General features: G+C 44.0%; 1 protein-coding gene across 2 annotated transcripts in view; it reads left to right on the forward strand.

Annotated features, from left to right (window-relative positions):
* The window catches only part of LOC130291114 (ras-like protein family member 11A-like), a 59453-nt gene that overhangs the window by 12470 nt on the left and 22564 nt on the right, over window positions 1-24419 (forward strand). Inside the window, exon 4 of one of the 2 annotated variants that reach the window (XR_008847798.1) lies at window positions 3647-3731. The exons of the other annotated variant lie outside the window; for it this stretch is intronic. The gene's annotated coding sequence lies outside the window, so the exon portion shown is untranslated. The remainder of the gene's footprint in view (window positions 1-3646; window positions 3732-24419) is intronic. 2 annotated transcript variants of the gene reach the window in all.

Genomic DNA, 24419 nt, shown 5'->3' on the forward strand with positions numbered 1-24419 from the left:
ACCCCTTAACGACGCAGGACGTATATTTACGTCCTGCGCCGGCTCCCGCGATATGAAGCGGGATCGCCCCGCGATCCTGCATCATATCGCGTCGGTCCCGGCTCTCATCAACGGCCGGGACCCGCGGCTAATACCACACATCGCCGATCGCGGCGATGTGCGGTATTAACCCTTTAGAAGCGGCGGTCAAAGCTGACCGCCGCTTCTAAAGTGAAACTGAAAGTGACCCGGCTGCTCAGTCGGGCTGTTCGGGACCGCCGCGGTGAAATCGCGGCGTCCCGAACAGCTGATCGGACACCGGGAGGGCCCTTACCTGCCTCCTCGGTGTCCGATCGACAAATGACTGCTCCGTGCCTGAGATCCAGGCAGGAGCAGTCAAGCGCCGATAATGCTGATCACAGGCGTGTTAATACACGCCAGTGATCAGCATAGGAGATCAGTGTGTGCAGTGTTATAGGTCCCTATGGGACCTATAACACTGCAAAAAAAAGTGTTAATAAAGGTCATTTAACCCCTTCCCTAATAAAAGTTTGAATCACCCCCCTTTTCCCATAAAAAAAATAACAGTGTAAAAAAAAAAAAATAAACATATGTGGTATCGCCGCGTGCGTAAATGTCCGAACTATAAAAATATATCATTAATTAAACCGCACGCAAAAAAATTCCAAAGTCCAAAAAAGCGTATTTTGGTCACTTTTTATACCATTAAAAAAATGAATAAAAAGTGATCGAAAAGTCCGATCAAAACAAAAATCATACCAATAAAAACTTCAGATCACGGCGCAAAAAATGAGTCCCATACCGCCCTGTACATGGAAAAATAAAAAAGTTATAGGGGTCAGAAGATGACATTTTTAAACGTATAAATTTTCCTGCATGTAGTTATGATTTTTTCCAGAAGTGCGACAAAATCAAACCTATATAAGCAGGGTATCATTTTAACTGTATGGACCTACAGAATAATAATAAGGTGTAATTTTTACCGAAATATGCACTGCGTAGAAACGGAAGCCCCCAAAAGTTACAAAATGGCGTTTTTTTTTTCGATTTTGTCGCACAATGAATTTTTTTCCGTTTCGCCGTGCATTTTTGGGTAAAATGACTAATGTCACTGCAAAGTAGAATTGGCGACGCAAAAAATAAGCCATAATATGGATTTTTAGGTGGAAAATTGAAAGGGTTATGATTTTTAAAAGGTAAGGAGGAAAAAACGAAAGTGCAAAAACGGAAAAACCCTGAGTCCTTAAGGGGTTAACATTGTGTAGGTGTTGGTAAATGACACATAGATTAAGGCTTGAATCCAAGAGTTATTGCATGAACAAGAATAGACAGAATAGACTGTGAATGAGCCCAGCACGCTTATAGCACACTTCAGCAGCAAAGTTTGATGATCTGGAAATATGCCATATAGCAGAAAAACAGTGGGCATTTAATGGCAATGTTTGGTAAGGCGGGGCAAACTTGTATATGGTGTGCGTCTGCAGACAGCAGTGACAACCACAGGAGACAAAACCTATGGATGTAAAGATTAAAAAAAAGCATAAAATGTTTCTGATACTAATTACAACTGGGGGGGGGGGGGGAGATGGAAGGTGGGACTCTGGTGCAGGTGACATCAGCCTGATGGGGTGACACCCTGATGCCGCCAAGTCTCTAGCACCCCCCCCCACCCCCGGTCCTCAAGACGCTGCGAGCGTGTATGCCAAGTGTCCTCTAGTGCCCCCGCATCACATCGCTGCAACCCCTTCCCTTCCACCCTGCCACAGTACTCATTTTTCAGTCCTCCTGCATCGATCCAGGACTGTAAGGGCTATCATGACGCCGGCACTGATCTGAGCAAGGAAGAAGCCAGCACGTGGTCTGCAAACTAGCCAGCCAGGAACAGTAGGGTGCACCTAACCCTGGTAAGCTTCTGCCAGGGAGAAAAAGGGGTGCTGGGGGCTCTAGATGTTGAGGGGTGCTATTACCGGGGGGGGGGGGGACGGTGTTGCTGGTGGATGATGGTGTGCTACTGGCAGTAGCATCCCAATCATCCACCAGCGACACCCTCCCTAGCAGTAGCACTCCCATCATCTGTCAGCTGATGCTATTATCACAGGGGGGTAGAGGGAATGGGGGGGGCATTGCTGGTGGATGATGGGGGTGCTACTGCTGGGGGTGTGTTGCTGGTGGATGATGAGGGTGCTACTGCCAGGGTGGTGGCAGGACAGTAGCACCCTCATTATCCAGAAGCAACCCCCCCAGCAGTAGCACCCCCATCATCCATCAGCTGATGCTATTACCACAGGGGTGGGGGTAGGGGGAATGGGTGTGTGTTGCTGGTGGATGTTGGGGGTGCTACTGCCAGGGGGGTGCCAGGGCAGTAGCACCCTCATTATCAACAAACAACACCCCCCACCCAGCAGTAGCACCCCCATCATCTGTCAGCTGATGCTATTACCACAGGGGGGGTAGAGGGAATGGGGGGTTTTGCTGGTTGATAGCGGGGGTACTACTGCTTTGGGGGTGTTGCTGGTGGATGATGAGGGTGCTACTGCCAGTGTGGGGGGGGGGGGGGGTGTTGCTGGTGGATGGATGGGATGCTATTGCGAAGAGGATGGTGCTGCTGACGGATGATGGGGTTGCTACTGCCGGGGGGGGGATTGCAGGGGCGGATGCTCCCCCCTGGCAGTAGCACCCCCATCATCTATCAGTAGCACCATCCACCTTGCAGTAGCATCCCATTCATCCACCTGCAACCCCCCCCCCCAGCAGCAGCCCCTTTCATCATCTGTCAGATGATGAGGGGTGCTATTGCCACATGTTGGGGGGGTGTTGCTGGTGGATGATGGGGGTGCTACTGCCAGGAGAATGGTGCTGCTGATGGATTATGTTGGGGGCATAGGATAGGGGGAATTATTAAATTTTATATGTGGGGCACAGGTTGGGGCATTATTACAGAGTGTTTTGCATTTTCAGAGGTATGGTGTATATTAAAAGGAATTTATAGGGTGGTACAGTTTTTATGAGCCACAATATGTTGTGGTATTGTATTCAGAGGGTGCACTGTACAGCAAGGTTATATTCAGAGGGCACATTGTGTGGTAGTATTATATTCAGAGAGCGCAGTGTATGGTAGTGTGGTATTATATTCAGAATGTACAGTATGTGGTAGTATTATATTCAAAGAGTACAGTGTGTGGCAGTATTATATTCAGAATGTACAGTGTGTGGTAGTATTATATTCAGAGGGTACAATTTGTGGTAGTATTATATTCTGAGGGTGCAGTGTGTGGTACTATTATATTCAGAGGGTGCAGTGTGTGGTAGTATTATATTCAGAGAGCACAATGTGTATTGTATTGTATTTAGAGGGTAGGGTGTGTGGCAGGATTATATTCAGAGAGTGCAGTGTATGGTAGTATTGTATTTAGAGGGTATAGTGTGTGTTTGTATTATATTCAGAATGTACAGTTTTTGCTAGTATTATACTCAGACGGTGCAGTGTGTGATAGTATTATATTCAGTGGGTACAGTGTGTGGTAGTAATATATTTAGAGGATACAGCATGTGGCAGATTTATATTCAGAGGGTACAGTATGTGGCAGATTTATATTTAGAGATTACGGTGTCTGGCAGGTTTATAATAATTATTGTTTTCATATAGAGGATCAGAATCCGCTGACATAGTGAGGAGCCATCTGGGTGTCACATTCTGCAGAGAGAAGATTTAGCTGGATGAAGTCCTTGTGGTATGTACCATCTGAATTAGATAAGGAAAGACTATAGAGAAGACGTCCCCTGTAGTCACTGATATCATTGTGTATTCTTCTCACTATAGAGAAGAGGTCAACTATAGTCACTGATATTATTGTGTATTCTCCTTACTATAGAGAAGACGTCACCTATAGTCACTGATATTATTGTTTATTCTCCTCACTATGTCCTATCAGAGCTGTAGTCACTTGTAAGTTCTGCAGTTATGATCAGTAACACTACAACTCCCAGCATAACCTCACCACCGCTTAAGTCCTTCTGGGAGCTTTAGTTTTAAATGGTGAAAACTTTTTTAGCGCTTTCCCATTCTGTGGCAATTGGTATATTTGATTATTATACTGGAATTTTTCACAATGCGCTACACCAGTGGCATCTGTGTCACAACAGGCAAAAAACTTACTTGGGAGGGTGGGGCCTTTAGGTATGGGGTGACATCATTTTCTACTGCAGCGAGTGACACCAATCCTAGCAACGCCACTGATAATATGCATCTTTTTTAGTCACGGGGATCTGTGATCTCTAGATCCTCTCCTTCATGCATAGCTGGTGCTACTGGAAAGGTTCCTTCATTTGTCTCCCAATTGTTCACCTTATCTGTTGGATAATTTCCAGAGGCTTGTCTCTAGATAAGGGCTATACCTTCACTCTATGGCTACCATCTTTCTTATAATCTTCACATCTAGACCTTTCCTGTCAATGTCACTAGCACATGTAACCCACCACCACATTCACACAGTTCCCTGCTACAGCCAAAACAGCTGGTCCAGTTAGACTTTCTTCACTTAAACTGTTAGACCTATCTTTCATATCAGAACTATGATTCTATGAACAGTTTCTGCTGAAATTCAATATGTGTTACCCAAAATAACAACACTGTGCATCATGTATTTGGTTTTGAACACTTTGAAGTGGGGCATTAGGGTTATCCCTAGAAGTAAAGCTTAATAGTGCTTACTACTTTTTTAAGTGACATTCCGTTTTAAAGTCCTAGATACACAAAATACAACCTAGTTTTAAAGGAAAACGGACAACAGCATCACCCACCAGTGTTACCTTGAAACACATAGCAGCTACATGCATAAATGGGCAGTGTCAGATCCAGTTACTAATGAAAATTAAAGACCTATTGTAATATGGTTGTTTAGAAAATTATGAATATTCAATAAAGGAAAGGACTCCTGAAAATCCCACCACTAGGGGTCTGCATACCTACTGGGACACTAACCAGTCCTGCAGCAGCATCAGACTAGTCCATGAGTCATGGACAGGAGATTACTCATGGACAAGGCTGAGACCAGTGGAGTGTGTGTACCAGTGCACCAAGGGGCAGGAAACTGCCCAAATGCACCAAAGGAGCTAATTTACATATAAGGATTGTAGTGTATATCTGGGGAACTTCACTACATAGGAAAAATAGGCCTTTGTAATCAGCGTCTCCCGCACATATAGCCTGTAACCGCAGGTTACTCTGGGGTTGTTCAGGAACATTTATAAATATGGTTGGGATTGTTGTAAAAAAAAAAAAATCATATTCACCTCCCACTGGTTCCACTTAGTTTCTAGTCTGATGCCATCAGATCCCCACTTGTCATTACTACTTTCTCTGAGATAAGTTGTCTCAGAAGGAACTACCTGCTCAGCCAATCACTGACTTAGCGGGACACTGCTGCGACCAGTGACCCAAGCATCCAAAGTGCACGTATCCAGCACCGCATTATCAATTTTCACTGCTTCTGTCCTCCCTGACAGCTTTGTTTACAAGGCTATCTATCAACAGAAGATATTTGTTGTCAGATAAAGAATTTTCGTGGGATCTGCATACAATCAAAATTCTATGGTTAATTTTAGTTAAAGGGGTATTCCAGGATTTTTTTTTATTTGATTAGGCTACAGGGGTTGTAAAGTTAGTGTAGTTCATAATATAGTGTCTGTACCTGTCTCTAACGGCTGGTCTCGTATTCTTATGTGATCTTTGCTCTCGGGTATTTCCCAGGATGCAGTGCAGCCGTGACCTGACATCACTAGTCAGGTGATGACAGGGATCCTGTCTGCTTCAATGGGTGGAACAGCTGCAGGCACCCTGATTAGAAAGCAATGACCTTTGTCATTGAATCTAGCTTGCTTTTTGTTCAATGGGTGGGGTGACTGATGTGTGGGAGGTAGGAAAATGGAATTCTGGGATTTGTAGTAAAAAAGAAAACTTCAATCGGAAATACTAAGGTTCCCAAAAAGATAGCCACAGCTTTATGGTAATCTCACAACACAGCCATTTAACCCAAAGACAAGCGCAGATCCTTCCTAAGCATGTCCATTACTGTCTGGCAGGTAGGTGCTAAAATCACCACAGGATAGGGTCACACGTAACAGATCTGCCGGTGACCCGACCCATTTTGTGGCTCCAGCTGTTGCCCCCAACCCTCCCCCCCCATGTTCCCTCGACTCACTCCGTCTCTGGTCTGCTCGCAGCGGCAATCTGCCGCTACGAGCAGCCACACAGGGGGCCTGCAAGTCGGCGAATGCACTCTGACATCGCTCTGAAAATGTTTTTTTCCTGCCTTGCTTCCATTACTCTGACATCATCGCTGACATCGCAGAGCAGCCATGATGTCTGAGTGCACTGCGCATGTGCTGCTCTGCGATGTCTGAGTGGACTTGGCGACTCGCAAGTCCCCTGTGTGGCTGCTTGTAGAGGCAGATTGCCGCTGCGAGCAGGCCAGGGGCGGAGCGAGGCAGGGGAATGGGGGGTGGCAACAGCTGGGGGCACAAAATGGGTCGCGTCACCGGCGGATCCGCATCATAAAAGTACGTGACCCTACCCTTATGGTGGATAACCCCTTTAATTTTTACCTTTTATTCTTTTTTGCTTCTGGCAATGTTGTACTGTACTTGGTCATGACTGTTTTATTAGCTTTGACCAAATGTAGAGCTAGAGGACAATAGGGTGGACCATATATGCAGTAGATAAAATCTCATGTTCGTTTTTTGAAATTTAATGTCTATAGGCAACTTTATACTTTTAGAAAGTATCCATATTGATACTTTACTCCACTAAAATTCTGACAACACTTGCCTGGTTTCTTATACAGTACAATCTGAAGTTACCTTCTGATGCTACCCATAGACGTTATGTTATAAGGTTAGCTTAAGGGCGGCTCTGCAATTAAAGGAGTTATCCAGCAATAGCAAAACTAATTTGTTCCAAAAACAGCTTGGCTCCATTGACTTCAATATAACTGAGCTGAAACAACACCCTACCTGCAGACAAATGTGGTGCAGTTTCTTAAATAAATAAGCTCTTTTTTTCTAATGCTGGATAACCCCTTTAAAACCCTCCCAAACTGAATTGCATAACCTTTAAAATGTACTTACTACATTAATATCATCATTGTATCTGCTTGTAAAACCTGTCAGGCATTATGAAATTCCCTGCAGTTTTGCACATTTAGTTATTAACAGTTTCGTAATTCATTTTTTTAATATATACAAAAAATGTGGGAGCTCAAAGTAAAAAAGGGGGAAAACCTATACCGAGGATACTGCGTTGGACATACCCATGTGCCAATAAGGAGTACTAATAGTATAAAAAGGGAGGCAGTCCTGCTAGGCTAGGTAAGAGTAAAAGACATATGGTCAAAAATTAGAAAGAAGAGAAAGAAAACGTGTCTAAAATAGCATAAAATAATGACATTTATTTAGAAAATGATGTGAGGTCTGCGGCAGGGCCCTTGTCGCAGACTGGTCACTAGATAAAATGTTTGCAATGGTATAAAATACCAAAAATATAAAATATAAACAGTGATATCGCACTTCAACAATTGGACAATGAGACAATGAAAGTGGGGCAATGGGACAGTCATATTATAGGAGCCGGGATTAATCCAGATGAAAGTGCATGGCAAAAAAGTTAATAATCCATTAGGGCAATTTTCAGTAGTGCTGGAGCCTCCCAGATTGGGGCCCACTATGAATTTTTTTAGGTGCAGAGATACAGGCAATGCCCCCTCTACCCCGGCAGCACGGGAACTGAATGCAAGAGGGCAATCGCTATACAGTTCATCTGACAGTGTGCACGGTCAGATGTGTGCAGCTGTGCTTGCGATCTGGATGCACGTCCCTCTGTCCCGGTGGCACGGGAGAAATGTAGGAGGGGTGGTAGGATCCGGTGCTGGGGGTCGGGGATGATGGCTGGGAAGCAGCATGTGGCAGCGCTGTGAAGCCTCGAGATCGTAGCAGCGCATGGATGCGCTGGAGGTATCCTCTCTACCCCGACAGCACGGGGAGCAGGTGAGAGGGTAGGTGAGGACCGGCAATGCGGTAACGATTGTCTCAGATGATGTGCAGGGTTGTCTTAATTGGTGTTAAGACAACCCTGCACATCATCTGACACAATCGTTACTGCATTGTCCCAGATGAAAGAAGTGACTTACTTATAAACATTGTGCACAAAAGTCCCGCATGCATCACACCTACAGTATTTGGAAATTATGCAGCCTTCTCATCCATGGTATTTGTTCTGCAGATGCAAGGGACACACAGTTTTCACAATGCCTATTGGTCAACCATTTCATTTTTTTTTTTATTTCAATACTGCTAAATGTATATTTTTTTTTATTCCAGAAAAAAAATCCTTTAATCTGTCATGCGTGATATATTGTAAAAAAAAAAAAAAAAAACGCTCAGTTGTCCATTCCGCGTCTTTGTAATGGTTTTTAAGCAAAGTCAGTGGTTTGAATCTAAGCATTAAATTAAGCAGAACTGCTCATAGAAGGAACAGATGAATAGAAAAAATTACTTTGTATTGAAGAAAATTACTTTTTATTATATAAAATTTCATTAGAATCAAAGCTTTTCAAATCATAAAGTCATCCGAGCTATAATGATATTTTCCCCCCAAAATGAATGGTTTTATTTTTATCATACTGAGATGAAAGCAGTCCTAGTTTATACTTAACTTGGTCACGTGGCTGGAGCTCTGCTAAAGGTTCGTTGAATTTCAGCAGCATGCAGCCACTACTGAATAGTAATACAGTTTTCTATATCCTCTACTGAATCCACAGGGGAGTGATGGCTGTGGGTGCAACATGCAGGTGGACTCTTCATGGTGGGGTATGCTTTGTCCATTCAGAAGCCTCTCAATACTGCCCACCCTCCCCTTTTATTTGTGTAGAAACTCAACTGTTATACATATTGTATATGTATATTTTAGCAGTATATCATTATTTTTGCAGTTAGGTCATGTGATCCACACTCAAACCACACCAGTTCAGTCCATGCTTAGGTGTGTAAATAGGGGAGACATTTCTTCAATGTGGCTGAATTTCTGTGAACTACAGCATTACCATGCCATCTATTAAAACTGAGATCTCTTGTCTCCTCACCTAGCTCTACCCTCCCCTTTCATGTTATGCCCCCCTATAGTTACATAGTTTATATGGTTAAAAAAAAAAAAAGTTTATTCATCAAGTTTGATCCAGAGGAAGGAAAAAACTCCTTATGAGGCACCTGTCCCCCACCCTTTATTTCCAGCTATAGAGATTTCACATAATGGGTCTAAGACAGGATTTTATGTATAAGCAGACCACTCGCTCTTTCTTACTTGTACGGTCATTTCTGTAGAAATTATAAACCTGAAAGCTAATCACCCCGAACACTGTGTTCACGCTGCGAGGGTCGACACGCCCCTCGTGACATCACGCCACACCTCCTCAATGCAAGTCTATGGGAGAGGGTGTGGTGGCCGTCACGCCCCCTCCCATAGACTTGTATTGAGGGGGCGTGGTGTGACATCATGAGGGTGCGTGTCCGAACCCTGCAGCGCGCACATAGCACTCTGAACACTGGCCAGTGGAGTACCCCTTTAAGAGACCAGGAAAGCTGTGATATAGTAGATGAATCTGTACACTGATACACAGTTATACTCTGGATCACACTATGTACAAATTCTCTAGTGTAGATGTGGTTTGACAATCCGCTCCTTTCGCTCTGGCTCTGCAAAGCGAGTGGCATTATGGGAAATGTAGGCTGCATTCTCCAAGCCATATCAGAGCAGAAGGAGTAATCAAAATGGATAAGTATAAACCCGTAGATATATGTAGAATAGGTATCCACAAGAGCCTTCGCAGTATTCTTTAATAATAGTATATCAGCACTATATAGCTAAAAAAAATGCCAAAATGCATCTCTGTGTGAACCAAGCTTGATGATTTAGCAGTTTTTTTGAGGAAATGTTTTTGCATGGAGATAGTGCTATAGAATGTTATAATAATGAATGTAGTGCCAGAATTAATGTGACTGAAACTAAAATAAAGGTTGGATTCTGTATTTCTGCATATTTGCATTACATGACCTGGCCCAGCTCCTGACTCACATTTGCCAAAATCTTATTGTGAAAAATATAACTCTCTTGAGAGCAGAGGAATACTAAAGATGAAAGTAGGTGAAGGAGTAAAAATTGGGTATAATACAACTCATGTGGACTGCAGAAATTCTTTTGTACTTTATGAGGTCATATATCACAGAAGAGCAATGTTAATGATATACAGTAGTGAGGCCCAGCAGTTCTTTATACACCATCTATTAAGTGTTACCTTCTAGATGGTTGACATTTCCTTAGAATCCACACATTAAAACAGCTGGTTTAATTTTGGTATATTTTCTGGAAGAATATTCTGTCATTTATTTTATGATATTATTTCTTTCTTTTTCACTTTACATTTGGGACATTTGCTATTACATTTTGAAGGCACTAAATAGTGAGGCTATATTTTAATGTAGTTATTTAGTCTCAAGCGTATTTGGCAATATGGAATAGTGAATCCACAGGCGGCTCTACCATAAGTGTGTGATTGCAGGGGGTTTGTTTTTGCTCCGACTGCAGGGACCCTACGTGATCACCTGTGCTGCACCCCGGCTCTCCCAAGGAATGGAGAGTGTTGACCCCTGCACAAGGGACATAATGATCCCGACTTTCTGAGCCTCAGTACCAGAGGAGTAGGGTCTCAAATGAAATTATCTGATAAAGAAGTCAGACTGTTTTGGACTATGCATTCACTCAAGTCTTATGCTGATATTAACCGTGTGCTACGCGGGTTACGAATTCATAAAATACCTTCACAATACACAGAAGACGAGGTCTTCATGGAAGCCTGGAAACCGGTACATTTAGTACATGCCTCCAACTTACTGCAACTCGTCCTGGACAGTAACCAACAGGAGTATATGAGAGTGACCAGCGTGCTGTGTCGCGCTAAGACAGAGCATAGAACCCACGTCACAGAAACTGCAGCTAACACGTTTCTAAAGAAAATTGAAAAGAAGATCTTAGTCACCCAGGCAGAGGTGAAGGAAAATAAACGCGACAGGTTTATGCGAGATAAACAGGACTGTGACCGGAATAAAATGTTCACCTGGAACAAGAGAAGATCTAACAAAACACGTAAGAGGCAACCTAAGAAACAACAAGGTCCAACCAATAAAAGTAAAAACAAGTCCCCCCGACTTCTGGACCACAGATTCGGACACTAGCGCTTCCGACAACATTGCAGTAAAGAAGATAGCGCAAGAGGTTAATGCAGTCCCTTTAGGAGACGCACACAAAGGGGTGGAAGAAAGAAAAAAAGAACCAGATATGTGGAGAAAACACAAGGGAGTGAGCTGGAAGGACTAGTTCTCCCCATGAATGTTATCAATACCACTAACGTAGACTTACCTGATGATGAGGTGACTCTTCTTTACAAAGGTTCCAATTTTGGATTAAATTATAATTTTGATGCAGTACAATTTGAAGTGGGACCTTTTCAAATCTTTGAGAAAAGTTAATCTACACAGGTTTTTTTTAATAGAGTAGATACTAATACATCCAAAGTACTAGAGGTCAAGGAGGGAGAAAAACCATGCAATATTGGGCCACTAAGATTTAGTTTATTAGAGGATTTTACTCCTGCTGAGAATAAAATTGAGGAGCTCCTCGCTGACTTAGCCAGCGATACAGGTTCAGGTGTAAGTGAAGCTGAAGATTTTGTTGCTCCTTTTAAAGGAGGCAATCAGTCCACCTTCTCTCCCCCAGTTATACCTGGTGGCTCCCTAGACCTTTTCAGTAAGGCAGTAGTAAAAGAAGTTAAAGCTTAAATTTATCCTCCCACTAGTTCCAACTTGTCTATTAAAGAACAGGAAGCGTTAAAATGGCTTAAGAATAGACCTGACCTTAGGATCAGTAAGGCAGACAAAGGAGGAGGTACAGTGTTTTTATCCACCTCCCGTTATGAGGAAGAGGCATTGCGCCTCCTGGGTGACAGGTCTGTATATATTCCTTTAAAGTCTAATCCCACTAGTAAGATGTCTCTTCGCATCCAAGTAGAGAGGGGTATTCTATCTAGAAGAACAGCTGAAAACTTGCTCCCTGCCTTTCCCAAATTCCCTAAATGGTACTTCCTTCCCAAAATCCATAAGTCGCAGAGCCGACCCCTTGGCCTCCCTATTGTGGCGGGGATCGGCTCTGTGACTGAACCTCTATCTCAGTTCATTGATTGGATTTTGAGACCCCTACTCAACTCTGTACCCACATATTTGAAAGACACAAACCATTTACTACAGCATCTTTCCAGTTTTGATAGGCAAATCGGCTTTTACCTAGCTTCCATAGACGTAGAAAGCCTGTACACCCGCATCCCTCATGATGCGGGTGTACAGGCTATCAGGCTATTCATGCTACAGAAAGATCCCATGTTAGGACAAACAGCTAGCAACCAACCTCTTGTCACCTTCAGAAAGAGCATCACACTAGGAAACATTTTCAGAAAAAATGCATTTGCAGAAGGTGGTAAAAATAGTCGTTGGTTAACTGACAGCATGCCTAAGGGTAAATTTTGCATGTAAACACTGTTAATTTTGCACACTCAATTTAGCAAGCAGAAATATTTCAGTTGGTAGATTACTTCATGTGGTAAATCAATGTATAACTTGTAGGACCACTTATGTGGTTTACATATTGGTTTGTCCCTGTGGATTCATTTGCATTGGTAAAACGATTAGGAGCCTGTTCATACGGGTTAGAGAGCACCTACGGTCCATTCATACTGGAAAAGGTGCTCCCAGGCTCATTACACACATAAACAAATTCCATGGAGGGCATGGATCAGTTCTTAAGTTTGCTGGTCACGAGAAAATTGATTGTCCTAAGAACGGAGGTGATCGCCACAAAATGCTACTCCAGTGTGAAGCACACTGGATCCTCAGATTAGAAGCTCTGGAGCCGACCGGTTTAAACGATCAGAATGATCTTAGTCCATTTTTTAATTGGTTTTATTTAGTTTTGCACCACTGTTTGTATTTATGTAGACATCTCCATAGTAACCCTATGATTGTCTATTTAATACGCACCTGAGCGGCGCCGAAGATCGGCAGCCCGAGGAAGTGCGCTTGGAGCGCAGGAAACGGTCTGTCGCTGCGAGGCTACTCCTCTGCGTCTACCCGCTGTACAATTTCAATGCACATGAATAAAGATTCCTGCCAGAAATTACTTTGGGTGAATGCATCCATTCTTTTCTTGAACTTTGTGCCATTGTTTATCCTATCCGGAGTGCACCCCTGTGAAGTCCCTCAGGTTACTTTGCTGGTATCTAACATCCCAGCATGGGCTAGTTTTGGACAACAGTAACGGGCTCACCTGCCTCTACTAGTATCGGATTTCAAATGAAAATATAGTTTGCAACTTTCACGAAAGGCCCTAAATGCCTTCCAGTTCCCTGAAAAACGGTCAGGGAGATTACTGTAAAGGGGTACTCTGGTGGGAAAAAAATTTTCTTAAAGGGGTACTCCACTGGAAAACATTTTCTGTTAAATCAACTGGTGCCAGAAAGGTAAACAGATTTGTAAATTACGTCTACTAAAAAATCCCAATCCTTCCAGTACTTATCAGCTGTTGTATAATACACAGGAAGTTATTTTCTTTTTGAATTTCCTCTCTGCTGACACCTCTGTCCATGTCGGGAACTGTCCAGGGCAGTAGAAAATCCCCATAGCAAACCTTTTTTGCTCTGGAATGTTCCTGACATGGACAGAGGTGTCAGCTGAGAGCACTGTGGTTTTTTAATAGAAGTTATTTACAAATCTCAAGGAGAGTAAGATATTTTTGTATATAAATGGTATAAAAATTCTAAGACCGTGCTTCAAATAAACTAGTATTTATTTTATTAAAATACTACTTATAATGCCCAAATTCCCCACACAGGGCCCTTGTGGGGGGAAGATAACTCAATAGCATATAGCATACAATAAGATAAAATCTTATAAAATTTACTTATAAAATATCAGCAATACAAGCTATGGGTTTTATCACTATGACCGCCTCTGAGTGTCCGTACATTAAATACAGTCTGTAGAAGGTATACTATTGATACAATGTTCCTGTGCGTTATTGCAACAAAGTTTATGAAAGATATTACCCATGCTGCTGAGTTAATATTCGTGTGAAGCTCTTGCTGTTCAAACAGCGCTGGCAGGCGCTGAGTGTAGCTGGTCCGAACAGCACCAGACCCGGTGTATACCAAACAATGGTAATTCCTCGTGGCAGCGGCGTCTGACGTCAGCCAGGGATCAGCAATAGATGGATTGCAGGATAAAATGGATCACAGAATGGATGGTAGCAGCAGTCGATAGGAACAACAGCACGGTGGATTCCACAGGCAAGTGGATCTTTTAGTAGATAGATTTCAGGAACAGCATATTCCGGGCTCACAGTGGCTTGCACACCACGATGGTCGGCAATGTATGCTCAAATAAGCTAAACGCACTTCAGGGTACTCCGGTGTATCACTTTGTATATAAAAAGCAATCAAAATGTCCCAACAAAACATAAATAGTACCGATAAAAACTACAGACCACGGCGCAAAAAATTTGCCCTCATATAGCCCCATATGCAGAGAAAAAAAGTTATAGGGGTCAGAAGATGACAATTTAAAACATACTAACTTTGGTGCATGTAGCTATCATTAATATGATAAAATATAAAATACATAAATTGGGTATCCTTGTTACCGTATGGACTTACAGAATACAGATATGGTGGCATTTTTACCGAAAAGTGCACTGCGTAGAATCAAAAGCCCCCAAAATTTACAAAAGAGCATTTTAGTTCCAATTTTGCCCCACAAATATTTTTTTCTGGTTTTGCTGTAATTTCTGTGGTGAAATGATTGATGTCAGTACATAGTAAATCTGGTGACACAAAAAAATAATCCCTCATATGGGTCTGTAGGTGAAAAATTGAAAGCATTATGATTTTTAGAAGGCGATGAGGCAAAAATGGAAAAATCCTGCATCCTTAAGGGGTTAAAAAAAATTTGACATCTGCTGGTAATGCCAAACATCACCTGAGATCACTCTGATGTCCATCATTTAACTCAATAAACAATGCAATAGCGATTGCAGAATTTAAACTGTTAAATCCCGGTAATCTCTGATGTCTAATGACTCGATCCCAGGGCTGGACTGGCCACAGGACTGGCCGGTCCGCGGCACATTTAACTATAAGCGCATCTTAAATGCGCCTATAGTTAAATGCGGCGCTCGGCTGATTGACAAAACGAAGAGCCATTGGCTCCTTGCCCTGTCACAATTGTGGTTGCCCACATTATGCAGGCAGACACAAGAAACCGAATGTCCATCCTCTGCACTCTGGCGCAGGAGTGAAGTCATTATCATGCACAGAGCTGAGGAGAAGACAAGATGTCACACCATGGAGCCAGGTGAGTATGTTTTTTTTTTAAATCTAAATAGTGCTGCTACTACAACTATCTAAAGGGGGATGCTACTCCAATTTTATAAAGGAGGCTGCTGCTGCTACTACAACTACCTAAAGGGGGCTGCTTCTACTCAAACTACCTAAAGGAGCCTGCTGCTTCTGCAACCACCTAAAGGGAGCTGCTGCCATTACAAATATCTAAAGAAGGCTGCTGCTACTAAAATTATCTAAAGGGGCTGCTGCTACTACAACTATTTAAAGGGGGCTGCTTCTTCTAAAGCTGCCTAAAGCGAGCTGCAGCTACCGCAACTACCTAAAGGGCGCTGCTGCTACTACAACTACCTAAAAGTGGCTGCTGTTACTACAACTACTTAAAGGTGGCTCCTGCTACTACAACTACCTAAAGAAGGGCTGCTGCTGTAAACATGGGGGGGGGGGGCTGCTACTACTATATACAGGGGGCTGCAATCACTATGTACGAGGGGGCTGCAACTATTTACAGGGGACTGCAACTATATGCAGGGAGCTGCTATGTACTGGGGATATTTAATAACATAAGCAATTTAAAAAAAAAATTTAAAAGCTAAAATTGCAGAATCTGGTTATATCACATCTCACAAAATGTAATAAAAAATGACCAGAAAGCTATAACTACACCAAAACTAAAGCTCTAACACAGCTGTGTAAGTGGAAAAATGGAAAAGTTATAGGGATCAGAACATGGCAATAAACAGAATTTTTTTTATTTATTTTGACTTTTCTTTATCCATAAAACATAACATAAATTAACTCCAAAAAATCATGCAATTTAATATTTTTTTCTATTTTGCCCTACATTTAATTTTTTCTGGCTTAAAAATACATTATATGATAACATAAAGTGTACTAGTTAAACATACAATTTGTCCCACAAAAAAGCTCTAGTACAAGAAAACGTAAGCCACAAATCAAAATTTGAGGGGTCATAAAGGGGTTAATAGGGTGGCCCCCAACCATTGCCGGACTTTAGGCTGGATAAGGTGCAGGGTGTCAAGGTCAAGACATTAAGACAAAACCTGGTGCAGATGTCAGGAAGCAGGTCAGGGTTAACCAAAGTACAAACCAGGGAGCGCAATACAGCAAAAGGTTTTCCTCGTAGTATTCTCCCAGCCCTCTGGTAGAGATCACATGGTAGGTGTTCACACTGGTGTGGTGCTGTGTGTCGGCCACTGGTGCTTTTTCTGTGGGGTGACCTGGAGCCGAGGGCTTGGGTCTGCCTGGCCACTAGGTCGTTTCCCCTGTGAGCTTGGTGTTGTGGTACACTAAAAACCCTTTTGGTTTTTAAAATTAGGCAGAGCAGCATTTAGATCATAGTACAAGTTGTGGATGTGCAGCCATGTTCTGTTTCTGTATTGTTGAGTTACAATACAGCAAACAGACAAACAGACAGATATTGCAACAAAACAATGTCAGACAGACCAGATCCAAACCAAGATAGCAAAAAGGTACAAATCTATAGACAGAAGGCATAGTTAAAGGCAAGCAAGAGTCAAACCAAATGGACTTCAAAAAATAGAATGGCAGACTAAAGAATAGTCAGAAAACAGGCAGGAGGTAAGAGAAACAGACAAGGCAAAAACAGACTAAAGCTGGTGAGACACGATTGAGCTGCAGTCAAGAACAGGGCTAGGACACACTGCAGAGGTTTAAATATCGCTTCCACTGCTGCTGATTTGGTGTCTGTAACTCCTGAGTGGCCAGAGGGCAGCATGTGAAGCCTGGCCAGGTGCAATCGTAGACCAAGCTGTTTTTCTTGTAGAGGAGAGATACCTTTCATACCTAGTTTGGCGGTCTCCTCAAGGGGACAAACTACCTCTTCAGTCTTACCTGACCATGACAGGTTTGTATGTTGTAAAAGGAAATAATAATGTTTCCTGTTCAGTGACAGCAAAAAAAAGAACTATAAAACCTAACAAATTCTTTTAGGCTTCATGCCCTTTAAGAATCCAAAATAAAAACTCAATAGTTAAAAAAAAAAATTTTGAGCCATAAAAATCACTGGCCAAAAAGTCAGAAACTGACGGAAAAGAGTATGTGTGGACATATCTTATTATTAATGTGTAGGAGTTTTCCCTCTCTCCATGCATCTGTTCTGTCATAAAGTAAATGCACTGCACATATGAAGGTTAAATATGTAACTGTGATAAATTAAGCAGATGTTCGGTTATCTCCAGTTATTCTAAGAGTCATAAAGACAGAGGGAACAAGCGGTTATACACTGATAGAGAAGAGATCTTGCAACACAGAAGTGTCTGTGACACTGCAGGCAATAACCCTTAATTGAGGAGTTTTCCCTTACGTCATTTGTATGAGATTAAAAACATTATGTTCTCACGAGTGACTCCAGGATCCGTCCCAGGCTGACAAGAACAGCTGCTGCCATTCTGGAACTAGATTGTTTCCTGTGCAAGTATAGTTCAGGGAAGGAAATGGACAAATAAGGACAAGGAGACTTGGGCTGTCTGACCATAGCCACTCAAGTTTCCATGAGTTCCTTTTAATGTGATTCTCATTCTCAAGGTCATATTATAGGACAGTGACACAGTGATGTCATCAGGGGAGAATTAGTAATAACAACATTAACTCCCAGGGTAGTCATATATCTTTGTTTCTCATTTGCTTTTTTGTCCTGTAATTTCTATCCTGGTTTATTAAACGTGTGTTCAAACATCTTGCCTGCATCCTGAATGTGGTGTAAGGTCACATACAGGGCCGTCTTTAACACAGGGAAAAAGGGGCAGCTGCCCTGGGCCCTGTCATTCCTGGGGCCCAAAGCAGCTAGCCCTTTAGCCCCACACTAAAGCAGCTAGCCGCCGCCGGTCCATAGCTGAAGAGCACAGCGCCCCTCATTCAGGCCCCACTACCTCTAAGACGCGCAAGAAGAACCCGCCCCTCTACTCCAGGCCCGCTACTGTGTAAGCAAACCCCCAGCACCCGCCCCCCCCCACCCCGCTACACTGCTACACCAACTGGGTGGCAATCTCAGACATCCAAGACCCCCTGTTCCTGTGTCCCCTTTCTTAGCAGCACGTAAAATCCCCATCCAACCTCCCGCCCGATACGGTGTTGGCTGCGCACAAGAAACAACGTCCTGCCGCCTCCCTACTGTTTTGTCCTGCTACTGTCTCCGGCGTTTGTGGAAGACAGAGCCACTGGTGCTCCCTATAAGTGTCCCAGTGGCCCTTTATGTGAGGGGTTGGGTGGGAAATGAATGTGAGGGGTTGGGTGGGAATTGAATGTGTAAAGAAAAAAAAACAATATATATATATATATATATATATATATATACTATACACCAGTGTTTCCCAGGGTACCTCCAGCTGTTGCAAAACTGCAATTGGACATGCTGGGTGTTGTTGGTTTTCACAGCTGGAGGCACCCTGGTAAACACTAATGCGTATATATCGCCGTTCCCCAACTAGGAGCAGTTGCAAAACTCCCAACATGCCTAATTGTAGTTTTGCAACAGCTGGAGGCACCCTGGTTGGGAAACGCTGATATATATATATATATATATATATATATCATGCATGTGTGATTAAATATATCCTGCATGGGAAGGGGGTTATAGATAGATATTTATGTGTGTGTGTATAGATGTGTGTTATTGCAGTGTTATTCAGTCACGGTATGTGTTATTGCAGTGTTAGTCAAGGTATGGCGGTATTGTTGTGTTCTTGTATGGCGTTGTTATTCAGTCACGGTATGGCCATATTGTTCTGTTCTGTAATGGCAGGGTTATTCAGTCACCATATGGGGGTATTTTTCTGTTCTTGTATGGCATTGTTATTCAGTCACTTTATGGCGGTATTGTTCGATTTTGGTATGTCAGTGTTATTCAGTCACTGTAAGGTGGCATGTTTCTGTTCTAGTATGACATTTTTATTCAGTCACGGTATGGCGGTATTATTCTTGTATGGCAGTGTTATTTAGTCACAGTATAGGGGTATTGTTCTGCTCTGGTATGGCATTATTATTTAGTCACGGTATGATGGTATTGTTCTTTTCTGGTAAGGTGGTGCTATTCAAAAAAATTGCTTGCCCGGGGTCCAATCAAAATTAAAGGCGGCCCTGGTCACATACTGTACATCCTTTGTTGTTTCCAATGGAGCGGTTTTATTGTTCACAGGCATATGTGTTTAATTAGGACAACAGTTGGCCCCTTTATGTTTTAGAAAACATAAGCATCAGAAATTAGATGCAGACATAAAAGCAATCTACTCCAAACTCCACAAACAACAAGCTAGTCATGTATTTCCAGCTAAGGTGGTAATTCGTTATTATACACTATGATATATGCACATAAAGGGGGGGGGGGGGGTTTATACATTGTACTTTATTTCGGCCCAGAGATATTGTTTGTAGTATGTTTAGAAGTATTCAGAAGTATTGTGTTAAAATTATTCTTGTACTTATGGTGATTTTTCTCCAGTTACATTCTCTCCCTAGAAGAGATGAACTCGAGCATACTGGATATAATGCTTGGCTATTCTCTTATATAGATATATTTTTAGAGATACAATAGGTGAAATGTTTGCAGTTTTCACTGCCTGGGGGCCAACGGGGTAACTTGAAAATGGATCTGTAAGTTTAATAAGGTACCTTATGTTAAGGCAGCATAACACAGCATAAGGGGTCAAGTATCCACTTACCATATTTTTCGCCATATAAGACGCTCCGGCATATAAGACGCACCCTATTTTAAAGGAGGAAAATCTAGAAAAAAAAGATTCTGAACCAAATACTGTAGTAAAATATTTTATATCAGTATAGTTCCCCCACAATAGTTGGCAGTATAGTTCCCCCACAATGGTAGGCAGCTCCTCCCCCCTCCCCCCCACAATGGTTGGCAGTATAGTTCCCCCACAATAGTTGGCTGTATAGTTCCCCCACAATGGTTGGCAGTATAGTTTCCCCACAATAGTTGGCAGTATAGTTCCCCCACAATGGTTGGCAGTATAGTTTCCCCACAATGGTTGGCAGTATAGTTTCCCCACAATAGTTGGCAGTATAGTTCCCCCACAATGGTAGGCACTGGCAGCTCCCCCCCACAATAGTTGGCAGTATAGTTCCCCCACAATGGTAGGCAGCTCCCCCCCCCCTCCAAAATGGTAGGCAGCTACCCCCCCCCTCCACAATGGTTGGCAGTATAGTTCCCCCACAATGGCTGGCAGTATAGTTCCCCGCAATGGTTGGCAGTATAGTTCCCCCACAATGGTTGGCAGTAGAGTTCCCCCACAATGGTTGGCAGTAGAGTTCCCCCACAATGGTTGGCAGTATAGTTCCCCCACAATGGCTGGCAGTATAGTTCCCCCACAATGGCTGGCAGTATAGTTCCCCCGCAATAGTAGGCAGCTCCCCCCCACAGACATACAGCTTCCAGCCATATACAGTGTATGGCTGGAGGCTGTATCTCTGTGTGCTGCCCCCACAGTGATCCGGTCACTGCTCCTCTGGTCCAGTGTCACATCTACTGCTATGGCCTATGGACCATAGCAGTAGGTGCCGGGACCGGAGGAGCGGTGACCGGAACGCTGAAGATTACACACCGCCGGTCACTCACCAGGCCCCGGTCGGCGTGCGTCTTCCTCCGGTCCTCCGGCGCCTCTATGGTTGTATGCACGGGACGTCACTGAGGTCCCATGCGTACAACCATAGAGAGGCAGAGGATCGCAGGAAGACCGCAGGAGGACCGGAGGAGGACGCGCATCGGCCGGGGAATGGTGAGTGACCCGCGGACATCCTTATGTCCCGAAAAGATTTTTCGGGACATAGGGATGTCCGGCATAGGAAAACCTATGATTTTATCTGCCCGGGCCGGCTCCTGTGTGCGGCTGCAGGCGGGGTCCGGCCAGAGCAGGTAAAAACTAATACTGTATATTAAAAACCAGGGGGCCTACAGCTGTTGTGAAACTACAACTACCAGCATGCCCAGACAGCCTTTGCCGGCCCGGGCATGCTGGTAGTTGTAGTTTCAGAACAGCTGGATGCCCCCTGGTTTTTAGTATACGGTTATTAGTAATTCACTTGCCCGGCACCCGGAACTGTATGTTCCAGGCATAGGGCAATAAACATAGCCGGTGTGAGGTGAAAAATTCACCGGCGGTCATGAGGCTGCTGCGGGTGGGGAGCGGGTAGTCAGCGCTGTACCGCACCGCCGCAGCCTCTGTACTTACAGCTGACTTCCCGCTCTCGCCCGCAGCAGCCTCGGGCGTATATTTGCCGTATAAGACGCACCAACTTTTCCCCCCCACGTTTTGGGGAAGAAAAAGTGCGTCTTATACGGCGAAAAATACGGTAATAAAAAAAACTAATCTTTCTTAACATGCAAGGTATTACTTAAGAGGTATTACTAAAGAGATCCCAAAATAAGGAGGGAAACCTGCCACATTTTGCCTCTTGAAAACGCTGTGGAGATGGCGAAACATGTAGAGGCGGCAATTTAGTGTTTTAATTTGGTGTCAGGGTTGGAATGTTGGGCTGCTGCAGAGCCCTTGATATTGAAGCCATATTGCTCTAATCATACTCGTACTATCCTACCTGACATCCTAATTTTAATCATCACCTTGCTGGGTTTATTTCTATTTTAATAGTATATACAATAAAGGTTATATTTTAAAGGGGGATTAATTAGAGGTGTTTTTGCACCCCGGGCTATGGCCTTGTGGTTAGGAATTTAGTCTTGCCTTTTGGCCTCAATAGTCCCCCTGGGGTCAATTTTGGAGTTTTGTTTCAAGTCACCGCCCTTAAATTTGAAATCTACGCTCTCAAGTTCCAGATCAGAGAACAACTGCGTATCTTCTGGAGACCTGGGAATTCGAGATCTATTTAAAGGGCCAGCATACCAAATACAGAAATGTCAGAACCTGCAGCCCCACAGCCCCCATCCGAACAGCAAGGGGGTGATGCTCCAGTGGCCCCACCAATGGGGTCTCCACCCCAAGTTAGAAGGGTGTCGCCGCCTTCACCAACACCTTCTACTTCACAAAGACGTACTCTACCTGTGATTCCAGCAAGACCTCCATCACTGGCGGAGCAGGACCCAGCAAATCCACCTCCAGTCTCTCCCTATGTGTTGGGAGCCCCTGTTGCTGCACCTGTCTTCTTGGGGAATCCTGTGCTTCCCACCTACAATGGTGACCCTTTTACCTTGAGAGACTTTAAAGAAAAGTTTTACAGCCTCTTCGGATTTTATGCGTTGCCCCCTCACCAACAGATACAGCTGCTTTTGGGACAGCTCCAGGGACCTGCCTTGGAAGAATTGCATTCCTGGCCGGCGGCTGATAAAGCCACAGTGGGACAGATTTTTGAAGGACTCTTTCAAGTGTTTGAATCTCATTCTCCCTCAGAGGTACACCTCAGACTATATGAATGATGTCAGAAGCCGGGTGAGACCCTCAGAGCATATGCAGTAGCTTTACAAAGCGCATTAGAGGTGGTACAGAAATTGGACGGCATCACGCCAGATCAGGGCAATTGAGTACTGATGGACCGTTTTATAGAAGGGGCACTGAACAAATGGGACAAGGCCCAACTTAGGATGCTGGCCGTGCAAAATCCCGACATGGCTTTCCCAGCTTTTAAGAGACTCGTGGTTAAAGTAATAGAGTCGGGACCTCAGACAGAAGAAACTAGTGTCCCCGCTACCGAATCTCCGGGGCCCACGCCCCAGCCGCCTGTCCCTTCTCAATCTGCCCCGCCAACACCTTCTTCTAGCCCTTGGACAGCTGACTTACAAGACATTAAACAGGACATTGAACAGTAAGCCAAGGCCTTTAAAGAAATGGCTGTACGGCCAAATCCTTCTAGATCTGCAACACCACCACCTAAGAAGGTTGACCCTCGCCCTGTTGGGCCACCAGGTACCCCTCCTGTGAGACCACCTGGGAGTCAGAGACCCATCTGTAGCTATTGTAACAAGAATGGACACTGGAAGAGCCAATGCTGGGCTTTAAACGGGTGTCCCCTGGGGTCGAGGACCGCACCCCAGGAGTAGAGGCTGAAGAGGCTGAAGGTCCTGAATCAACCAGTGACATGAAGGGACTGTCTATGTATGTAGCTTCTTGTCCTTATGTACAGGTGATGATTGAAGGTATCCGGTTACAAACTCTGATAGATACGGGGTCTCATGTATCCACTATTCCACAGGTGGTTTTCTATAAGTACTTGGGGCCCAGAAAGGTTGTGTGACTCTCAGGAAGCGGAGTTTAGAGTAATTGCAGGGAACGGGAAACCAGTACCCAGGCATGGTTACTGGGAGCCCACGGTGCAGTTGGGAAAACATGTGTTAGGAAGGCAGAGTGTGATTGTCACCAATGTTAGGGATGAGGGGGCAGCTGATTTCATTTTAGGCATGAATATTATGAGGCACTGTTTTGATGACATTGTCTGTGCACTGCATGCATCTCTCCCTCACCTGTCACCCCCAGGCCAGTGAGCTGCCCAACACCACCTCAAAATCCTCCAAGCAGAACAGAAGTTCGTGAATCATCAAGGAGAAATCTGTTGAGTAAGGATTCAAGATATCCGAGCCGTTAGTCTACAGCCACAGACGGAGACAGTTATTTGGTGCCGTGCCCGACCCGGGGTTAAAAATCAAGATTACCAAGCGCTCTTGGAACCCCTTCTACTGGAAGATTGTCCCTTGGTGCGAGCCGCTAGAAGTCTGGTAACCGTACGTAATGGAAAGGTTCCAGTGAGACTTATTAACCTCTCTCAAGTTGCAGTCCAACTACCCAAGTATACCCCAGTGGCTACTCTACACCATTTAGATGTCAGAGATGTAGTCTCGAAGTCACAAGTGGTTCAACGAGAACCTGACCAGAATCCTGTGGAACCTTGGTGGAGCCAACTACAGATAGGAGGCGAAGATACCCCCAAGGA

Source organism: Hyla sarda, chromosome 9 (assembly GCF_029499605.1).
Source record: "Hyla sarda isolate aHylSar1 chromosome 9, aHylSar1.hap1, whole genome shotgun sequence".
NCBI lineage: Eukaryota > Metazoa > Chordata > Amphibia > Anura > Hylidae > Hyla > Hyla sarda.